At 37.5% G+C, this 8,785-nt stretch overlaps 1 pseudogene; it reads right to left on the bottom strand.

The window, feature by feature from the left end:
- On the bottom strand, positions 1-455 carry LOC142642036 (17.5 kDa class I heat shock protein-like; annotated as a pseudogene).
- Positions 456-8,785: the final 8,330 nt, after the last annotated feature.

The raw sequence follows: 8,785 nt of genomic DNA, 5'->3' as shown, positions 1-8,785 counted from the left end.
TCAACCAGAGATTTCAATGGCCTTGACATCAGGTTTCTTCACCTCCACTTTAGGAACCATAACAGTGAGAACCCATTCTCCATAGCAGCCTTGATCTGATCCATCTTCACATTCTTCGGCAACCTAAAACTCCTCACAAACTTGCCACTGCTCCACTCGACATGATGCAACGTGTCATTCTTGTCTTCCTTCTCTATCTTCCTCTCTCCACTAATCCGAACCACTCTGTCATCTTCGACCTCGACTTTCACTTCCTCCTTGTTTAGCCCAGGAAGATCGGCCTTCAACACGTGAGCTTTTAGGGTCTCTTTCCAATCAATACGAGTGTTGACAAAAGCAGAATTCTCTTTGGAAATTTGGGTTGGGAAATCCTTGAATGGGTCTCATACGTTTAGAGAAAATGGGTAGAAGATATTGCTATGTTGGCCATCGAAGAAGCTTGGAATCATCGACATTTTTGAACTTTTGACGTTGTTGTGAATAACTTCAGATTCAGATTTTTGTTGAAATTTTTTCGATGGTTGAAGGATTTGATGGGTTGGGTATTTATAAAGATGACTAAGAGGATTCTAGTGTAGTCTAGGCCCCGTTTTTTGTTTTGAGATTATTGGGTTCTTTGGAACTTTCTAGCACTATTAAGAACTATGTAGGAGTACCACTGCACAAGTATAAATGCTTGTGGAGTGTGGGGAGGGGCAAGGGTCGGGGTTCAAGTCTCCAAGAGGGAGTTTCACACACATATACACTTAGATTAGGTTAGAGTAGAAATTCTATCTTGTATAAAATAAAAATAAATAAATAAAAGAACTATGTTGGAGCTTCTTTGTGGGCACATTTATAGGACCTCTAATTGAAGCTTGAAGAGACTCATGGCTCATGGTTTAACAAGTCCCTTGAATATGTGGCCTTTATAGCCCAACAATGTACAATTATATTTTAAAACTAGTAGCTATTCTGTAGTATGCGAAAAAAAAATTGCAAAAAAAAAAAAAATCTGATATATTTAATTAATTAAAAATTAATTAGAGAAATTTTTAATTGACTTATTTAATTTATTATAATTAATTCAGAAAAGATAACATCTAATTTAATGAAAATTTGTTTAGTATTATGAACTTGGGTATGGCTTACTTGAGTTGGAGGAAGATGGTTGAAGTCACCAACTGGAATTTCTGGAGAGTGGGGCTGGTTGAAGACCTTGAAGTCGTCCTCAGTCTGAGACTTCAACCACTCCTTCTTCTTTGACTACTAGGTGGGAGGGAGTTGCTTCCTCCTCGACTGTGAATTGGAAGGGTAGCTCTACCTGCTATACACCTTCTGGAATGGGGTCTGGATTAAGGAAACCCAGTATGGTGACGTTTATCAGATGTAGACGCCGATCTTTGGTCTTGATCACGCACTTGGGCGCCTGAAAGCTAGATAATATTAGATCGTAGTCAAGAATGAGATGAGCTGCTCTTTTTTTTTTTTTTATATATATTCAAGATGAGCTGCTCTTAGTTGCCCATCCCTGTGGACAAAGACCTCAGCCTTAAGTACTTTGTTCAAATCTAGCTAGTTGACAAGATTTATGTTCGGGACAACGGAGTACTGATTTGCAAAACCATCAAAATTAGAAAAACACTATTAAAAAAGCAGCACAAATCAAAGGAAAATTAAATTACAAGTACAAATAGAAGAAATGGGTACGAAGGATGTTATTAAGGAAAATGGGTGTTATTAGAACAATAAACCTAGACCTAAGAACCCCATTTGGTGTCCCTTCTCTCGTTAGACAATGAAGGTCATCGTGCCACTCCCCTGAGACAATTAGGTAATCTTTATTCATGCCTTTGTTGGACTCAGGGAGGCACGAAATGAGCCTGACCTCAAGAACCCTAGTTTTTAAGTAGTACCCCTGCCCTTTTAAGTGGTGACGGTTGTAAATCCAATTGACGTCGTGGTGAGTGAGGTTCACATCCATCCTCTCATTGAGGGCGTCTACACTACCTAAAATTCTAAAAATATTGGGGGCACACTTGGTGGGGGAAAGCCAATGAGCTATTAAATAATCCCTAATAACTCTATCCATAGGGATTCTCATCCCTCCCTCTATTAAAACAACCATGGGGATTACTACTTCTCCCTCCTGCTTCATGGTATGCCACTCCCCTTTTTGCAATACCTAATAGAAACCCCTAGTGGGATTCGATATCGAGCTTTAAAGCTCTCTATACATTTTGGGGTGTCTACTAGGTAAGCAAATCTACCCATGGAAGAGAAAAGGTAAGGATAATATGTGGACGGGGTGAAGTTAGACGGGCCAAGGAAGAAAGGGTTCTAAGTAAAGAAAAAGACAGAAGAGACAGATAAGAAGAAAGGAGGAAGAAATTGCTAGAAACAACTTACGGGAGAGAAAGGAGGCTCCTCGGACTAGCTCTTGAGTTTTGAGAGTGCAAAAAGTGAGGTAGTTGAAGCTTTTGAGCAATATATATATATATATATGAGAGAGAAAAGCAAGCGGAAAAACTCCTGCTCAAGTTCCTATAAAATCTCCAGCCGTTGGATCTCCATCGTTTCGCAGAATATGGGGAACATGGAGCCACATAAATTAATTGCAGGCGCATCCTAGATGTCGTAACATCAGAAGCGTGCTTCTAGGCAGTAGAAAAGACAACTACACAGACATAAATGATGTAAAGGAAGAGAAAAATTATTATTATAATATCGAAATCCCCCTTTTTTATGAGGAGCAAAAGAAGGGAATTTCGAGGGGTTATTGTAGGGATGAAAAGGCCTAGAAATGTATGTTGGGCCGTGGGCCTTGTCTGAGGACGTTTAGTAATCCGAGGACAAATAGATGTTAGTGAAGAAGTACTAGTCAGAGAGTTACGAAAGGATTTTGACCGTGAAGGTTTGGGAAGGTAGTTTGAGGAGGAATGCCTCCTCGGCTAAGCAAAGTAGAGATCAGAAGGTTTGATCTGCCATCAAGAGCAACACTCCGGAGGATTCTATTGATAAGGATAAACATCAGGAGAGAATAGGACAAAGGGAAGCTAAGAAATATCTAAGGAAAAGCTGCTACCACTGCATTAAAAGCTCTGCAGCTAACCCTCTGACCGCATTAATGTGAAGGTGAAACCTGAACAGTGGTATTTAGTCTTACAGCTACTCCTAGAGATTTTAAGAAAGTGCTGATGGGACAAGGATCAAAGCCAACAACTTGACTTACACGTGGAGGGTGGAGATGAAGAAAAACATCAAAATATAAGAAAGAAAGGCTTCCTTGATAAAGGATCGATCGGAGAATCTGTAGAAAAAAAAACTGTAACAACAAGAACAAAAATTGTAATCAAGTCTAAAGGAAATATATTCAAGAACTACTCTTCTCGGACTTTGCTGAGGAAGGATTTCTTTGCATAAAGGTTGTTATTGTTTGCTTTCTTACCCTCTATAGTCCATTGTGTGCATTGTTCAATTCATTGAAATCTAGTTTTTAGCCCACACTCTACAAATTCATTGTGTTAGGTTCTTTGGGCCTTAATCCTATTATCCCTTGGTCTTAGGATCCAAAACTTGCCCCTACAATAACCTACCTTTTTTATTTTACATACTCACTTTTTAAAACACCCCACGTCAAATTATTTATTTTACATTACATTTCATTAAAATATCAATTTTTATTAATTTTAAAAAAATTGATTTTCTTTCTTCAAACTCATAAAAACTTAGATTCAGTCAGAGTAGAATTCAATCTCAAATAAAAATAAATATAATGACAGTGAAGTTTAGGTGGAGGAGGTGGGTCTTAAACGATAGACGCAAGGTAATATAAAGGATGTCATTATTAATGGACTATCACTTAAACCTTTACGTTAGTCGTTAAAGTATAAAAACAAGATTTTAAAAGGATAACTCACACAACTCATTACATAGATCACTTAAAAAAACTCGTTACTTGACTAAAAATATACATGAATAATCGTTTTAATAATCACATAGTGGATGAAACCTTTTTTTTCTTCAAACTGACTTAGAGTTAAACTTTGTTCATAGATTATGCTTACTTTTAAAACTAACAATAAGTCGTATACAAGCCTGACATAAAAAAAGATTGACCACAGCTTTTTGCATATTTTTAAAACTAACAATAAGTCGTATACAAGCTTGACATACAAGAAGATTGCCCATAGCTTTTTGCAAGGTTGTGTAAATACTTTTTTTTTTTTTTTGTGATGCATATAACTTAGAGAGACTTAATAAAGAGTCTAAGTTTAGCATGCAATAGATATCTTAGTTTAGGAACCAACCACAGTTGCATTAAGAGATTAAAAATGGGCAAAATGCCCATGCTTATTTTGATGCGTGTCCAAATTTGGTAGAGCCGGACCAATTGAAGAGCGTTCATAACTTCACATGATAAGCAAATAGGCATAGGCCTATTCATCCATCGCCCACCACTGATGGAACCGCCCCTTACCACACAAAGCCGCTCGACATAAAGCTTCGTCGCAAGTGTCTGACGCAGTGGTCGGTAGTGTTTTTCGAGAACTGAAGCCAACAGTTGTGGTGAAAGGTGGTGAGTTTTGCCCACTGATGAGAATCACTGCACCGCATGTGTGTGTGTGTGTTTTTCATTGGGATAGAGAGCTTAAAGAAGAACAGGACAAGAGAGAGAGAGAGAGAGAGAGAGAGAGAGAGAGAGAGAGAGAGAGATAAATCGGTGCTATTGAATTTGGAGGAAGAACATGTCAAATAGGTTTAGGTAATACAATATAAAATGAAGCAGTTTTGTATATTTTTTTTTTTAAGTTCTGATACTAAAACGATGTAGTTTTGGTCTTTAAAAAAAACCAAATTAGGGAACAACGTTGTTTCATCCTAGGTTAAATTTCTAGTTTTTCATTTATATCACTCTCCCTCTCTCTCGTCTTCGCTCTCTCCATAAGCCCACCGCCCACAGCCCCTCGCTCTCCCTCTCTCTTGCACAACCCCTCTCATTCCTTAGCCTTCGCCACTCACTACCACTATCCTCTGCCACTCAATGCCACCATTCTCCAAGTGTCTTTCTCTCCACTCTTCTCTTTGTCCTAGCTATTCTCTGGAAGTTTGTTAAGAAGGTTTTGATGGTCAATACTTAGGACTATTATGCTTCTCCTTCTTCTACTAGGTATGTGAATTTATTTGATGCTCAATATCTAGGTTACTATCTATGCTTTGTCTCACTACACTTTTTAAAATGATTGTGAATTTCTTTGAGATATTTTGTGTGGGTTTTAAAGAAATATAGTGAATGCGTTTGTTCTTTTTTTTTTTTAATGAATGTTTGCATTGTTTGATGATTCAATATGGGTTTTTTGATGTGGTTTGATTTTTTTTTTTTTAATATTTGGGTTGTATTTTTTTTAACTGAACGCATGGCACCAAACCGACATAGTGCACCGCATCTTGTGCAGATCAGTTCCCACCCCTCCACAAGTAAGGTACGATCAAGGATAAGGGAAAACCACCCCTGTAGGTGTGGTGCAAAAAAGCCCTCCGAAATTGGCTGCACCGCATCGTGTATAGCCCTAGGATGCCTCTTCAAAGTTTCAAACCCTTAACTATTACTTTCACATGATGAAATGGATAAAGTTAACTTGGATAAGTGCTAGTGCTTACTAGGATAATCTAACATGATTAGATTTAATGGGCTACATTCCAATGCAATGACTGATAGGTGCGCTCCATCTATCAAGGATAAGTGTTACTTTAAAGTTGTAAGATGAGAAAAAAAGAAAATGATTAGGCAAGAAGAGTTAGTTGGAACTACAAAGAATTGGTACTCCTAAATCGAACGTAATTTAACTTGCTGAAGCCTAAATTAAGCTTAAGTCGTGTGAAGGTCCAAAACTCCTTCCTTCTTATTTGAGTTTGGTGATCTTCTTCCACGCCACTAAGGTATAGTAACATTGCTTTCCAACGGCCAAAATGGGCAATTAACCATAGTTATTGAAGAATATAGTTAGTAGGCACAGTTTAGAAACTATATATTTTACTAACATCTCGACTCTAAGAAAGTCGATTTTGGACTATAAATCGAGTCTCAAAGACTCGATTTTCATGGTCTGATCAAGTCTGATGTGGCATTTTTTCCACGTAGACTGTACCTGAAAATCGAGTATTTAACGGTCGATTTATAACATTCACTTATCTTTTCTTTTCTTATTTTCCTTCCCCTTTTTTCTGAGTTCCATTTCCTTATTGCATCTGTTCTGCTTCCGGCACAAGGTCAACCCCCACAGGCCCATCGCCACCGACCAGCAGCGCGACCCAGGCGGCGCTACCCAGGCGGCGCAACCCAGCGCGCGACCCAGCGCGCGACCCAGCGCGCGACCCAGGTCGCGACCTAGGCGCGCAGGTCGCGATCTGGGTCGCGCGCCTGGGTCGCACCCTGGGTCGCGCGCCGAGTCGCGCCCTGGGTCGCGATCTGGGTCGTGGTTACGTGCCTGGGTCGCGACCCAGGTCACAATTTCTGGGATTTTTTTTTTTTTTTGGGAGTGTCTTGAAATATGTTTGGTTTGTAAATCGAGTCTCTAAGATTCGACTTCCAAGTGGTCATCACGTGGATAAAATGCCACATCAGACTTGATAGACCATGGAAATCGAGTCTTAGAGAGTCGATTTTGACCTCCAAAATCGACTGTCTTAGACTCGAGATATTAGTATTATATTTACTTCCCACCCGATGCCTACTAACTATATTCTTCAGCAACTATGGCTAATTGCCCATTTTGGCCCTTTCCAACCAACCCATTTTTTTTTCTTTTTGGGATAATTTCCACCACAAAATTGTATCCCCATTCAAGTATTCCTCTTTAGCTTTAAAAATAGCCCACTTATTATGAGTACTCTTAAACCATCACTCAGAAGCTATTCTGAAGCTCACTTCTTATAACAAACCAAGGAAAAATACTAGTCACTTCTGCGCTATACCTCAAAAGCCCAGACCTACCCAGTAAATACTTGATGTGAAATTCATCACACGCCTACACACATCACATAATCAATCAAATTGGGACATCATACTTCCACTCTTACATTCCTCTATTTAATAAAACCTTTCTATCTATTTTCTATGTTTTTGGTGGATGTAGGGGTCAGTTTGGTTGGGTGAAACAAGAAGTATAAAAAATTATGGATAGAAAGTCGAGAGAAAACTAATTTTATGAGAGTTTGATTAGAGAAAAATGAAGGATGAAAAATTAGTGGGCTCCAGTGTTTTTTCCTTGGCCCACCAAAATCTTATTTCTCCAATTTGAAGAGAAAATAGAGGAGAGAGGAATAATTGCAAACAATAACATAACTATCCATTTTCCTCTTAGTGCATGGAACTTATTAGATTTTAATGCAATATATTTCTGAGGTTCTTTTTTTTCGTTTTTCTTTTTTCTAGTTTAACTGTATGTGAATATTTTTTTTTAACTTTTTACATTTTTCCTTGGCATAATTTTTCTTTTTCAATAAATTTAGGTGAGGTTTTTTTATAGGTTTTTTGTTATTTTTTTATTTTAATTGAATATCATTTTTTGATAAGAACTTATAAGTAAACTTATACAAATTCATTTTTTCCATCCTTTTACTTTTTCACTCCCAACCAAATACAAATAAAAAAAACTAAATTTTTTTCTATCATCCAGCTTTTTCATCTTTTCATCACTTTATATCCTCTCACGGCATAAAGTTTCTCCACATTGTACTACATAAAGTTTTTTTTTTTTTTTTGGTTGAATAAAAGTCTTTTTGAACCACATCAGATACAAAAGCCTAAGATGCCTTAGCTAAGATAACATTATCAAAACTTGGAGGGTCAAATCCCATATCAAAAGAACCAAAAAAAGACTGACTAACGGAACACTTGGCTAGCACACGAGCAGCCTAATTAACCTCCCTATGAACCCAGTTAAAAAATACGTGGCCATAGTCATTGATTTCATTCTTAACTAAGTCCACAAAATTCAAAAGTCTCGTGGGAATTAAGTTCCCACTAGCTCTAATGGCATCTATACAAACTTTACAGTCGCTCTCTATTGCGCAACTACAAAAAAAGAAGAAGAAGAAGTTCATAGCCATATGGACAGCCAATAGAATAGCATTAGCTTCTGCTTGAACAGAAATGTTGGTGTTAACTTTCTTCAAAATCGCAAACACCACTTCCCTTTCCAATCTCTAACAACAATAGCTATACAAGAAGATAGACCACCTACTGCTGCATCACAATTCAATTTTAGCATACCTCGGATGTTGGTGTTAACTTTCTTCTCTCTTGGTTAGTGTCATATTTGGTTAAGTGCATATTTGTGTGCTTCCAACTTGTATTCCAGTATTTTGGTAATAGGATTTGTCAGCCATAAGCCCATAACACTTATAGTTGAGAAGCTCAACAAAAATATAGGACTCAGAATGCAACCAACCGTTCTTAAATGTTAGGCCCAAATTACAAATTGTTCGATATAGCTTTACCAAAAACTCAATTCAGTGCTAAAATTTCAAAATTTATTCAATCTTTAATCTTCCTGTTAATGTCTATTAAGTGCCCAAAATTGTAGTCTTAAATTTCCCATCAATTAAATAAAAAGCATTTTTTGAAAAATTAAAAAAAATAAAGGGGGCAATTTTCTCAAGAGGAATGCACTAAAGACTAAAAATTCGCAAAAGAAGAAGTAAATAACGATCATATATAAAAATTAGCCATAGATATTTCAAGCAAACACTTTGCACACGCAACATTCACAGCTGAGATTAATCATGCTTCCAAAAGCACATA

This window comes from Castanea sativa, chromosome 7 (genome assembly GCF_040712315.1).
Source record: "Castanea sativa cultivar Marrone di Chiusa Pesio chromosome 7, ASM4071231v1".
NCBI lineage: Eukaryota > Viridiplantae > Streptophyta > Magnoliopsida > Fagales > Fagaceae > Castanea > Castanea sativa.
The sequence above is the reverse complement of the archived record's forward strand: the minus strand, read 5'-3'. Positions and strand labels throughout refer to the sequence as shown.